The sequence below is a fragment of the Salmo salar genome, chromosome ssa01 (genome assembly GCF_905237065.1).
Source record: "Salmo salar chromosome ssa01, Ssal_v3.1, whole genome shotgun sequence".
Lineage (NCBI taxonomy): Eukaryota > Metazoa > Chordata > Actinopteri > Salmoniformes > Salmonidae > Salmo > Salmo salar.
In genome coordinates, this window is record NC_059442.1 from 88,545,391 (window position 1) to 88,559,570 (window position 14,180).

Genomic DNA, 14,180 nt, shown 5'->3' on the forward strand with positions numbered 1-14,180 from the left:
GCGCACCAAAGACAGTCTTGTGTGTCAAAGCGTACTCATCTGCCAATACTGCTGCCTGGGCCAATGTCGCCACTTTCTGTTCATTTAAATGAACTCCAATTCTATCAGGAAGGTTGCTTTTAAAATCCTCCAACAGCATCAACTCCCGAATATCAGCAAATGTGTTAGCTTTACTGGCTGAACACCAGCGATTAAACAGAGACTCTTTGTCCCTAGCAAACTCAGCAAAAGTACAGTGAGATGTTTTTTTGTGGTACCTGAAGCACTGTCTATAAGCTTCAGGCACCAACTCATAAGCCCGCAACACGGTAGTTTTAACTGTATCATCCTTTAAACTGTATTCCAGGGAGAGAGCAGCTACTACTTCCTGGGCTTTCCCAGACAATTTACATTGTAACAGGAGCGGCCAAACCTCAAGTGGCCAATGCAGCGCAGCGGCCACATGCTCAAATGCAGAGAAATAGGAATCAACTTCCGACTCTCGAAATGGAGGGACTAAAGCTATATTTTTACTTACATCAAAGTGGGCTTGATGATGGGCAGGTTGTGGAGTCGCACTGGAGCCAGCGTCTAGCTCCAGTTGTCGGATCCTCACCTCCTTGTCAATTTCTATTCTCCTAATTTCAAGTTCAAACTGCATCTGTCTGTCTTTACCTTTTTGCTCCATTTCTAACCTGTTAGGGCTAGGGGGCAGTATTTACACCGCCGGATAAAAAACGTATCCGATTTAATCTGGTTACCACTCCTACCCAGTAACTAGAATATGCATATACTTATTACATATGGATAGAAAACACCCTAAAGTTTCTAAAACTGTTTGAATGGTGTCTGTGTGTATAACAGAACTCATTTGGCAGGCAAAAAACTGAGAAGGTTTCATGCAGGAAGTGGCCTGTCTGACAAGGTGTCGTTCTTCTTGTCTCTGTTTATTGAAGAGTGAGGATCTTAGCTGTCCCGTGACACTTCCTACGGCTGCCATAGGGTCTCAGAAGGCGGTAAAAAGCTGAATCGTGGCTTTGCAGGCTCTGGCTGAAAAAAAGTAGCGCGTTTGGGTAGTGGCTGGTTACAGTACTGTGAGACTCAGGCTCGTGCCCGCGTCGACCGAAAGCTTTGTTTACTTTCCTCTGTTTAGCTAAATGGACATTCCCGGTCAGAATATTATCGCTTTTTTAAGAGAAAAATGGCATAAAAATGGATTTTAAACAGCGGTTGACATGCTTCGAAGTACGGTAATGGAATATTTAGATTTTTTTTGTCACGAATTGCGCCATGCGCACGACCCTGATTTACCATTTCAGATAGTGTCTGGGACGCACGAACAAAACGCCGCTATTCGGATATAACGATGGATTATTTTGGACCAAACCAACATTTGTTATTGAAGTAGCAGTCCTGGGAGTGCATTCTGACGAAGACAACAAAAGGTAATCAAACTTTTATAATAGTAAACCTGATATTGGTGAGTGCTAAACTTGCCGGGTGTCTAAATAGCTAGCCCGTGATGCCTGGGCTATGTACTTAGAATATTGCAAAATGTGCTTTCACCAAAAAGCTATTTTAAAATCGGACATATCGAGTGCATAGAGGAGTTCTGTATCTATAATTCTTAAAATAATTGTTATGCTTTTTGTGAACGTTTATCGTGAGTAATTTAGTAAATTGTTAGCTAATTCCCCAGAAGTTTGCTAGTTCTGAACGTCACATGCTAATGTAAAAAGCTGTTTTTTGATATAAATATGAACTTGATTGAACAAAACATGCATGTATTGTATAACATAATGTCCTAGGGTTGTCATCTGATGAAGATCATCAAAGGTTAGTGCTGCATTTAGCTGTCTTCTGGGTTTTTGTGACATTATATGCTAGCTTGAAAAATGGGTGTCTGATTATTTCTGGCTTGGTACTCTGCTGACATAATCTAATGTTTTGCTTTCGTTGTAAAGCCTTTTTGAAATTGGACAGTGTGGTTAGATTAACGAGAGTCTTGTCTTTAAATAGCTGTAAAATAGTCATATGTTTGAGAAATTGAAGTAATAGCATTTCAAAGGTTTTGAAAATCGCGCCACAGGATTCAACTGGCTGTTACGTAGGTGGGACGAATTCGTCCCGCCTAGCCCAGAGAGGCTAACCGGGCCAGCCTCACCTTCAGCCTAGCGGTCCCGCCTGAACGACCTGAAGCATAAGATAAAGGATCGAATCGGGGCAATGTAAAGGGGGTACGAGCAACCCCTTCTTCTGCCCTGTCCTCCGACTTGACATCGGAAGGTCTACTCGTCTCCTCTCCTGAAGCCTCCCTCTCGTCATCTTTCGACGAGAGAATGTGTTCTCGCACTAAACCCTCCCTGACTAGCACCAAAAGCTCAGCCTTTAGGGCTTTCTCAGGGACGAAGACTCCATAATGGTCAGCTATAGCGAAAAGGTCTGCTTTCCGAAACCTCACCAAACAATCAATAGAGGGCGCTTCAAAAAACTTGGAGATGGCTGAGGCAGCCATCTTGTACACAGAAGTCCACTGAACACACAAACTACACAAATCATCCAAACTCACAACCCACCATCACACCTCAATCACTAATCACAGAGAGCTCAGTGCAGCAGGGTCCGGTAGGTTTAATGGAATCCCGGATGAGCCCCCATTATGTTACGCACGCCTCTAGGAAGAGGGAACGCAACACCCTGCTACAACTCAACGCTCCGTGGTGTGAAAGAGGTATGGACTACTATGTGTGAGTAAGGGATGACAAAAGGCAGAGAATACCATTTACAGGGAATTTATTCCTTCGCACGGTAAGTTTGGGGAAAAGGGGCTGGACGGAACCAATGCAAAGAAAGTGAATATCAAAGCCCCCTCTCCTACCTTACCTGCCTACCCACTACTTACTTAACTAGTACCACCTGGTGCACTAACCAAAATACAGGGGATGTCCACCCAGGTCTCACCTAGTGTGCATATATATATATATATATATATATATATAATCTTTGTAAATTATATCATAAATAGGAATATATGGAAATGTCTGCACCACACACAGTTACAACCAACTAGCTGCAGCATTACCGCAAAAATGGAAGGAGAAGAAAGTAAGGAACTTGTCTGTCGGTCCTGCATTAAAAAAACTAAATTGGCTTAAGAAAATTGTGATAAAATAAAACTATACCAATTTCATTTAAGGACCAAAAAATGGACAGCTTTGCCATATAGATTGCAAAATAGTTGAAGAGATTTTCAATGTACCAATTCCATGCCACATGCTCTATGAACTGATACTCAAAATAACGCTGGATTCAAAACTTTAAAGTTTTTCTATTTAAATTATTATATAAAATTCCTGAAACAAATAGAATGTTATATATATGGGGATACAACCTTCCCAGCTCAGCAGATTTTTCTGCGAAGAGACAGAATCATTAGATCATTTGTTTTGGTACTGTCCAGAGGGGTTGGGTTAAATGCGGAAGACACATTTCAGTTGAAGGCATTCAGATGTAGAACTGACTAGGTATCCCCCTTTCCCTTTCCATATGTAGCTTGTTTTTGGTCGCAGGTTCAGGAATGGATGAATAATTGCAACATTTACCTGGAGCTAACTCTGCAAATAGCACTGCTGGGTGATTTAAAAAGTCATAGTCAATTGATCAATAGTATAATAACACTCTTAGCAAAATGTTTATCTTTAATTTACAATATGTAGAATCTATGAGAATAGAAAGGTTCAGAACTTTTGTGAAACAGCACAGTTGAAAAATATATGGCAAATAGAAATCAAAACTGGATGGTGTTCAGAGATAGATTGGAGGGGTTGAGGGAAGCTGAAGGATTGGACTAAAAACAAACACAAGATAACTAATGTCAAATACTGTGTCCGTAAAATGTATATAGTATATATAAGCTGGAAGTAGAAGCCTAAGTGTTGTTGTCCATTAGTTTACTCTAAGTAGGGGAGGGATGGTAGGGTTAGGGGAAAATAATAAAGAAAAATATATTTTTACACTTTCAAAAAAATATGGAGGATTGGAAATGATGCAGACAATCACACTGATGGAAGCCGCAATCTATCTGCAATATTAAAGCTGATCTGATCTAAACTGCAAATATTGTACAATCCAGGTGTGCAAAGCTCTAGAGAACTACCCTGAAAGACTGACAGCTGTAATCGCTGCCAAATGTAATTCTAACTCTATGTATTGAATAGGGGTGTGAATACTTATGTAAATTATATACTTATGTATTTCTTTTTCAATAAATTTGCTAACATTTCAACAACAAAAAATGCACTTTGTCATTATGGGGTATTGTGTGTAGGTGGGTGAGCAAAAACAAACATTTGAATCAATTCTGAATTCAGGTTGTATCACAACAAAATGTGGAATAAGTCAAAGGGTATGAATACTTTCTGGAGGCACTGTTAAGTGTTTCTCCAATGACTATTCAGAATCCTTTTATTTAGTGTTTCGGTGAAGTCTTCCACCATGGCATTGCATGGTCTGACCAAGCGTATCTGGAAGTATTTACAATGTCTTATAATTAAATGGGTGGCTTAAGGCTGCTATAGAAATACTCTCAGGGAGGACTACTCACTGAGCTGAACTTGAACTTCCAAGTAGGGTAGAACACATTCAACTCAAATCTCTTCAGTTAGACAGAAAAAGAATGGGATGAATAGGATTTCTAAAGGTAGGATAACATCATGCAGTATCTCTTGTGAATTCCTTCACATTTGGACATGTACCCTTAAACCATCAGGGGGTCACAACAAAAGAGGATGTGTACCATCATAGGAGGCTGCTGAGGGGAGGATGGCTCATAATAATGGCTGGAATGGGGAGAATGAAATGGTATTTAATACCATTCCACTTATTCCACTCCAGCCATTACCACGAGCCAGTCCTCACCAATTAAGGTGACACCAACCTCATGTGGTGCAGGTATGTGGATGTCTGTGTAACTACTGTTCTCTCCCGGAAACTGGTATATTGGTATGTGGATGTCTGTGTTACTGCTGTTCTCTCCCGGAAACTGGTATACTGGTATGTGGATGTCTGTGTTACTACTGTTCTCTCCCGGAAACTGGTATACTGGTATGTGGATGTCTGTGTTACTACTGTTCTCTCCCGGAAACTGGTATACTGGTATGTGGATGTCTGTGTTACTACTGTTCTCTCCCGGAAACTGGTATACTGGTATGTGGATGTCTGTGTTACTACTGTTCTCTCCCGGAAACTGGTATACTGGTATGTGGATGTCTGTGTTACTGCTGTTCTCTCCCGGAAAATCACACCCAAACTATAAGAATGTAACCCAGCCTAGTCTGCTTCCTCACTGGGTCATACCCCTTGCCCTGCCCTACTGTAGCGCACTTCAGGGCTGCCTCCAAAATGGCATTCTATTCACTTTATATTGCACTACTTTTGACCAGAGCCATTTAAGTAGTGCACTATATAGGGAAAAGTTGCCATTTGGGATGCACTCCAGACGCCTGTCTGAGGTCCTCCAGAAAAGGCCTGTTGATCCAGACGCACAGCAGACTGGCATTTCCTGTGGGCGGGGCCAGAAGAGAGGCAGAGACATTCCTGAGCCAGGCACCTCCACTTCCTGTCTCTGTTCACACCCCGCTGAAATACATGATTCCTGCCTCTCCCTCAATGCTCAACACAGTATCAGTATAGCAGATAGCCATGACTGGCTGTAAGTGTAAAGTGTTCCAATCTAATGTATTAAGGTGATTACTGTACATGAGAGAGGAATGATGTGCATGGCATGTCTCCCATGATGTATAGATGTATGTCTATACATACCTCCCATGCCAGTACGGTGTGTGATAGTGTTTTGTCTCGTGGGGGATGTGTGGTGTCATTTGGTGTGACTGTACTGCATCTTCTGCAGGGTGGGTATGTATTCAACAGCTGGCCAGGGGGAGGAGGGGGGGGGGACAGAGGACTACCGTTGGCCGGGGTCTCCCATTTCACATTGAGAATGATGAGAATGGAGAGGGAGGGTAGTGAGTGGAAGAGAAATAAATAGATACTATATAGGCTCCTATAACAGGTTTAAAATTGCAACCCATTTATTAATGGACAAATATTTTGCCCTGTTAGAGAATGACTGGATCAAAAAGGTCCCTCATATAATAGATCCTATGCTAAATAATGAGTATTTCCTCCTTTGCTAACACTCATGTTACAGTTAACTGAACGATTCAATGGCCCATTTGACTGGCATAATGTTGCATTTCTGTGTCCATAGTACCCTCTGCTGGTAAAGTGAAGGAACAACTGACCATTTGTTTACTTCTGTCATCTCATTTTAATCAACTGAAGTAAAATCAATTCTCTTAGAAAATAGACATACTGGAACAAATCAATATGAACAAAAACAAATGGAACAAAGTAGATTGAATCATTCCACGTTTTGGTCCAAAATAGAGATCTCAGAGATGGTGGTATAATGGTTATTCAGAGATCAAAATCAAATCAAATCAAATTGTATTTGTCACATGCACTGAATACATGTGCATGTGTGCATGTGTGCATGTGGGGAGGGGGGGGGGGGGGGTCAATGTAAATAGGCCATTTGATTAATTGTTCAGCAGTCTCATGGCTTGGGGGTAGAAGCTGTTAAAGAGCCTTTTGGACCTAGACTTGGTGCTCCGGTACTGCTTGCCATGCGGTAGCAGAGAAAACAGTCTATGACTTGGGTGACTGGAGTCTTTGACAATTTTTGGGGCCTTCTGACACCGCCTGGTATAGAGGTCCTGGATGGCAGGAAGCTTGGCCCCAGTGACATACTGGGCCGTACGCACTGCCCTCTGTAGCGTCTTATGGTCCGATGCCAAGCAGTTTCCATACCAGGTGGTGATGCAACCGGTCAGGATGCTTTCAAATGTGCTGCTGTAGAACCTTTTGAGGATCTGGGTACCCATGCCAAATCTTTTCAGTCTGCTGAAGGGGAAAAGGTGTTGTCGTGCCCTCTTCACGACTGTCTTAGTGTGTTTGGACCATGATAGTTTGTTGGTGATGTGGACACCAAGGAGCTTGAAACTCTCAATCCACTCCACTACAGCCCCATCGATGTGAATGGGGGCGTGTTTGGCCCTCCTTTGCCTGTAGTCCACGATCACTTCCTTTGTCTTGCTCAAGTTGAGGGAGAGGTTGCTGTCCTGGCACCACACCACCAGGTCTCTGATCTCCTCCCTATAGGCTGTCTCATCATTGTCAGTGATCAGGCCTACCACTGTTGTGTCATCAGTAAACTTAATGATGGTGTTGGAGTTGCGCTTGGTCACACAGGCGTGGGTGAACAGGGAGTACAGGAGGGGACTAAGCATACACCCCTGAGGGGCCCTCCTGTTGATGATTAGCGTGGCAGATGTGTTGTAGCCCACCCTTACCACCTGAGGGTGGCCCACCAGGATGTCCAGGATCCAGTCACAGAGGAAGGTGTTTAGTCCCAGGGTCCTTAGCTAAGTGATGAGCTTTATGGGCACTATGGTGTTGAACGCTGAGCTCAATGAAAAGCATTCTCACATAAGAGCAGTGTGGAGTGCGATATATATTGTGTCATCTGTGGATCTGTTGGGTCAGTATGCAAATTGGAGTGGGTCTAGGGTTTCCAGGATGATGGTGTTGATGTGAGCCATGACCAGCCTTTCAAAGCACTTCATGGCTACCAACGTGAGTGCTACGGGGCGTAGTCATTTAGGCAGGTTACCTTTGCTTTTTTGGGCGCAGGGACTATGGTGGTCTGCTTGAAACACGTAAGTATTACAGACTCAGTCAGGGATAGGTTGAAAACGTCAGTGAGGACACTTGCAAGTTGGTCCACGCATGCTATGAGTACACGTCCTGGTAATCCGTCTGGCCCCGCGGCCTTGTGAATGTTGAGCTGTTTAAAGGTCTTGCTCACATCGGCTACGGAGAGCGTGATCACACAGTCGTCCGGAACAGCTAGTGCTCTCATGCATACTTCAGTGTTCCTTGCCTTGAAGCGAGCATAAAAGGCATTTAGCTCATCTGGTAGGCTCGCATCATTGGGCAGCTCGTGGCTGGGTTTCCCTTTGTAGTCCATAATAGTTTGCAAGCCCTGCCAAATCCGATGAGCGTAGGATTCAATCTTAGTCCTGTATTGACGCTTTGCCTGTTTGATGGTTCGTCTGAGGGCCTTGCGGGATTTCTTATAAGTGTCCGGATTCATGTCCTGCTCCTTGAACGCGGCAGCTCTAGCCTTTGGGGGGGGGGGGTTGCCTGTAATCCATAGCTTCTGGTTGGGATACGTACGTACAGTCACTGTGGGGACGACGTTGTCAAAGAACTTATTGATGAAGCCGGTGTCTAAGGTGGTATAGTCCTCAATGCCCCTGGATGAGTCCCGGAACATATTCCAGTCTGTGCTAGAAAAACAGTTCTGTAGCGTAGCATTTGAGTCATCTGACCACTTCCGTATTGAGCGAGGCATTGGTTCTTCATGCTTTAGTTTTTGCTTGTAAGCAGGAATCAGGAAGATAGAATTATGGTCAGATTTGCCAAATGGAGGGCAAGAGAGAGCTTTGTATGCGTCTCTGTGTGTGGAGTAAAGGTGGTCTAGAGTTTTTTTTCCTTCTGGTTGCACATGTGACATGCTGGTAGAAATGCGGTCAAACGGATTTAAGATTGCCTGCACTAAAGTCCCCAGCCACTAGGAGTGCCGCTCTGGATGAGCATTTTCTTGTTTGCTAATGGCCTTACACAGCTTGTTGAGTGCAGTCTTTGTGCCAGCGTCGGTTTGTGGTGGTAAATAGAATGCTATGAAAAATATAGATGAAAACTCTCTTGGTGGATAGTGTGGTGTACAGTTTGTCATGAGGTAGTCTACCTCAGACGAGCAATACCTCAAGACTTCCTTAATATTAGACATTGTGCACCAGCTGTTATTGACAAATAAACACTGACCCCTCGTCTTACCAGACGTAGCTGTTCTGTCCTGCCGATGCACGGAATACCCTGCCAACTGTATATTATCCATGTCCACGTTCAGCCACGACTCTATGAAACATAAGATATAAAAAAAATGTATGTCCCGTTGGTAGGATAGTCTCAAACGGAGATCATCCACTTTATTCTCCAGTGATTGCACGTTGGCCAATAGAACAGATGGTAGAGACCGGTTACCCACTCGCCGACAAATTCTCACAAGGCACCCCAATCTCTGCCCCCTGTATTTCCGTCATTTCTTCACGCGAATGACAGGGATTTGGGCCTGGTCTAGGAGAAGCAGTATATTCTTTGTGTCGGACTCATTAAAGAAAAAATCTTTCTCCATTATTCAGAGGTTGTATAATGGTTGTTCAGAGGTGGTATGAGGGTTGTGTTCAGCTTTTGCTGTGTTTTATCTTCTAGGAGGTCTTCTCACAAAGGGAATAGAGCAGCTCAATCTGTTCAGCATACTCAAATCCTGGGCTGTGGACTAAGGCAGAACATGAACAAATCATGATAGGGCAGCATGGTAAAACTCAATTGATTTTATTTTTTCTTTAATTAACGCCAGCAAGTGCTTTCAATCCACATTCCAAAAACTTGGTATAAAACCCCTGCCACCCTGCCCTATCCTCCCCAGTCCCAAACCCTCTTCCATGTGCTTCTCACCATCCTGAGGTCACCAGGATCAGGGGGATGTTGTCCAGTGTTGGCTCGTTCACAATGTCACGGAATGCTGATATTCCAGTCTGGCCCTGTCCAAATGTCCTCAAGGCGGTCCAGGTGACAACCCAGCTTACCTGTCAATCAACCATCCAGAGGCAGACCCAAGATGAGCACTTAACATTACAACTCACTTTATACAGTATCAACATTATTTATATCCACAATAAATGCCATGATAGTTTAGGTATGATATTGGTATTGTCATCTGACAAGACTATATTGCTGTATTTGGTTTTGATATGCATCAGAAAAATAAGATGGCAGACCTTTAGAATCATTGAAGTGGATAGCTCTGAGGTAATCCAGTCCAACTGTCTGGTCAAACTCCTCCAGCATTGACTTCACCCCTCCCTCTGCAGACAGGTCATAACCTGGGGGACATGATGATTATGATGATTTGTCATTCATGGAGAAAAAAATCTATTTGATCACACAAAATTATTCATGTTTTCAGTAATTGTATTTTATATATATTTAGCAGATTTATCAGGTGTTTGATAACAATTTTTGAGAAATATGAGAAAAAAATAAAAGAAATGCCCTTAACCATTCATATACTCCAACACTAAGAGAGGGGGAGGGGTGGGAGAGAGAGAGAGAGCGAGAGAGAGAGAGAGAGAGAGAGAGAGAGAGAGAGAGAGAGAGAGAGAGGAGAGAGAGAAAAAATAGATAAACAAGGGGAAATGGAGGTTGGAAGAAAGATATGAGATAATGTGGTACATTTACCGGTGACAACAGCAGGTGTTTGCTGGTAAGGCATGGTTGATGGCCTGGGCGATATTCTCCAAACAATGCTGCGTGGTGATGCAGCCCAGGGAGGAGCCAGGGTGGAAGTTTTCAGGTTCAGGCCCAGAGCACTGCACTGGCTCAGCTCATCCACCAACAGTGTGCCCCTGTTGGGCACACTTTTCCTGGAACTGGGCTGCTGCAGAGAGGTCCGGAGCCGTGTTCTTTCAGGAACTCTGAGACGCCAGGAACAAGGAAAAACTGCAACCTCCCATATCTGTACTCGCCCCAACTGCTTTCCAGATTCCACCTTGAGGTGGCAAGTGAAGGATAAATCCATATTGTGCCTTCTTGATGCACAATAGAGTACCACAGTATGAGTCGTAATACTCATAAAACCTAGTGGTCAAACAGGGAAATAGTTCCAATATTTTTTTCCACTATTCATTTTTCCCATCGGGTTTCGTGTAGGCTTAGCCTGGCGTGACATTCTGGTAACTGTGTAAATCTCTCTAAGACAAGGTGACTTTTATCAATATATTTGCCTATATTTATCCCCAAAGAATTTAACGCTCATTAGCTACTAATGTAGCTATCATAAAGAACTACAAATGACATGATGATCTGGACGAGACTGCCGAATTGAGGCAAAGGTAAGAATCTCTGGATTAACTATCTAATGTTGGCTAAATGTACTAATGAATAAATTGTCTACATTTATTTAAATGGACAATTCTGTGAACTGTCTTGTGCAAGTTTTTAATTGACACAATACCTTGATAAAAGTCACCTTGTCTGAGAGAGATTTACATGGTTATCAAAATGTCACGCCAAGGTAAGCTTACAAGAAACACAGCCCTTATTTGAAGTGTTTTCCCTATGGAAAAAATGTATGATTAAAAAATTATCGGAACCATTTCCCTGTTTGACTGCTAGGTTTTATGGGTATTATGACACCTCCACTCTGGGGCTCTATAGCAGTTGGGCAATTCCATGGAAATAATTGATTAATACCATTGATTTCTAAGTCTAGCAAACCAAACTCTATTCACAAGGACTACTTTCAACAATTTTTACAGAAAATTTTACAAAAACACATTTACTGGAAGAACTGTGCAGATGCCAAGTTAGGTAACAGAATAAAAGTAAAACCTCAGTTCTTTTATGCGACCATTTTTCCCAAAAACGATGTTATATATCTGCTCTGAGATTCAAAGATGTCTGCAGAAAAAATGGGTGTAAGCTATGACATGAAACCTTGAGTTTGAAAAAAAAAGCTATTTTAGTTATTGAACTGCAGTAAGTGAAGTGGATTTACACCCAGTTACGTAATTATAGGAATAGCAGCATGGGTCCCTGATCTTTACTATACATAAATTAATATTTATAAATATGAATGTCATTCTTTTCATGGTGATGTATCCTGAATTGGTACACAAAGGTAGAAATATGCAATATCCTCCTTTGCATGTTTGGGTACTATGTTACAAACTGGCTATTATTCTAATGCATGTACGGTACAGCACAGTACAGCACACTTCATTATAGTACAGTAGAGTTCAGTACAGTAGAGTACAGTAGAGTTCAATACAGTACGGTACAACCCACTACTGTACTCTAATTTGCTCTACTGTATTTGACTGTACTGAACTCTACTGTACTCTACTCCACTGTACTGCCCTAAACTCGACTGTACTGAACTCGACTGTACGGAACTACTGTACTGTACTGAACTCTACTCTACTGTGCTTTATTGAACTCTACTGTACTGTACTGAACTCTAATGTATTGTACTGAACTATACTGTACTGTGCTGTACTGAAGTCTACTGAACTCTCCTGTACTGAACTCTACTGTACTGAACTCTACTGTACTGAACTCTACTGTACTCTACTATACTGAACTCTACTGTACTATTGTACTCTACTTTTATTTACTTTACCTTACCTTACTGTACTCTTCTGTGCTCTATTGTACCTTACTGTACTGTACTTTACTGTACTGAACTCTATTGTACTGTACTGTGGTGTACTGTACTGAAATCGACTGTACTGTACTGAACTGTACTGTACTGAACTCTAGGGTCCTCTACTGTACTGTGCTGTACTGAACTCTTCTGTACTGTGCTGAACTCTACTGTACTCTACTGAACTCTACTGTACTCTACTGTACTGTACTCTACTGTCCTGTACTGAACTCTACTGTACTCTACTGAACTCTACTGTACTGAACTCTACTGTGCTGTACTGAACTCTACCGTACTCTACTGAACTCTACTGTACTGAACTAAACTCTACTGAACTCTACTGTAATGTACTGAACTCTACTGTGCTGCAATGACCTCTACTATACTGTACTGTACTGTACTCTACTGTACTGTACTCTACTGTACTGAACTTTCGGGTCCTCTACTGTACTGTGCTGTACTGTACTCTGCTGAACTATACTGTACTGTACTCTACTGTGCTGTACTGAACTCTACTGAGCTCTAATGCACTCTACTGTGCTTTACTGAACTCTACTGTACTGTGCTGTACTGAATTCTACTGAACTCTACTATACTGAACTCTACTGTAATGTCCTGAACTCTACTGTACTGTGCTGTAATGAACTCTACTATACTGTACTGAATTCTACTGCAGTGTACTCTACTGTACTGAACTATACTGTACTGAACTCTACTGTACTGAAGTCTACTGTATTGTGCTGAACTCTACTGTACTCTGCTGTACTGAATTATACTGAAATGAACTAATCTCTACTGAACTCTACTAAACTCTACTGTACTGTGCTGTAATGAACTCTACTATACTGTACTGAACTCTACTGTACTGTAATTAACTGAACTATTTTGTACTGTACTGAACTCTACGGTACTGTACTGAAATGAACTCTACTGTAATGTACTGAACTCTACTTGACTGTACTGTACTGAACTGAACTCAACTGTACTGTACTGAATTGTACTGTACTGAACTATTATACTCTACTTTTCTTTACCTTACTGTACTCTTTTGTGCTTTACTGTACCGTACTGTACTGTGCTGTACTGTCCAAACTGAAATATTCAGACCAAATCTGAACCCCTCATGGACGTCTATGTTTGGGCCAAATCAAGGCCGGTCAGGGCCGGACCAAAAATCCATGTCTGTGGAGGTTGAAATTAAAGCTGGTCCGGACCAGAAAACTACCTCTGGACATTGAAATCAAGGCCAGGGCGGAATGACCAAATGTCAACTACTTTTCAATGTACATGGACGTCCGATGTCGTGTGTGCTCAGTGGGTGAGGATGCTTGTTACAGTAAATGGAAAGACCGTAGGTGGTAGGTGTCATGGTAGTATAAGCAAGGCTCGGGAGAGCCTTAACTGGACAGAGAGCAGAGAGAGGGGGAGATTGAGGGGTTGTCTAGACTGTTTTCACAGTCTTGCGTTTACCACCAGATGACAGAAAAATTAAGAAAACAGTTATGAGCTGAACACAACAGTGAAAGCGAGGACAGTAGCAGGTGACCCGATTGTGGTTTGTGACTACTATGATTTCCCATTTAAGAAAATTCAATTGCGGTAATTCCGTTACCGATTTGACAATCACTTAATAATTCATAAACAAACTTGATATCAGTAAAAGCACTATAACTAATTGGTAGGTCTACTTTTACATGTTACTTCTGTGAACTTTCATTTACCTCCCTCCTCATGAGGGAGAGAGATTAGAAAATATCTTAAAGATATTGGGGCAAAATTACAAGGCCCAAGGCAATGTTTCTTACAAAAC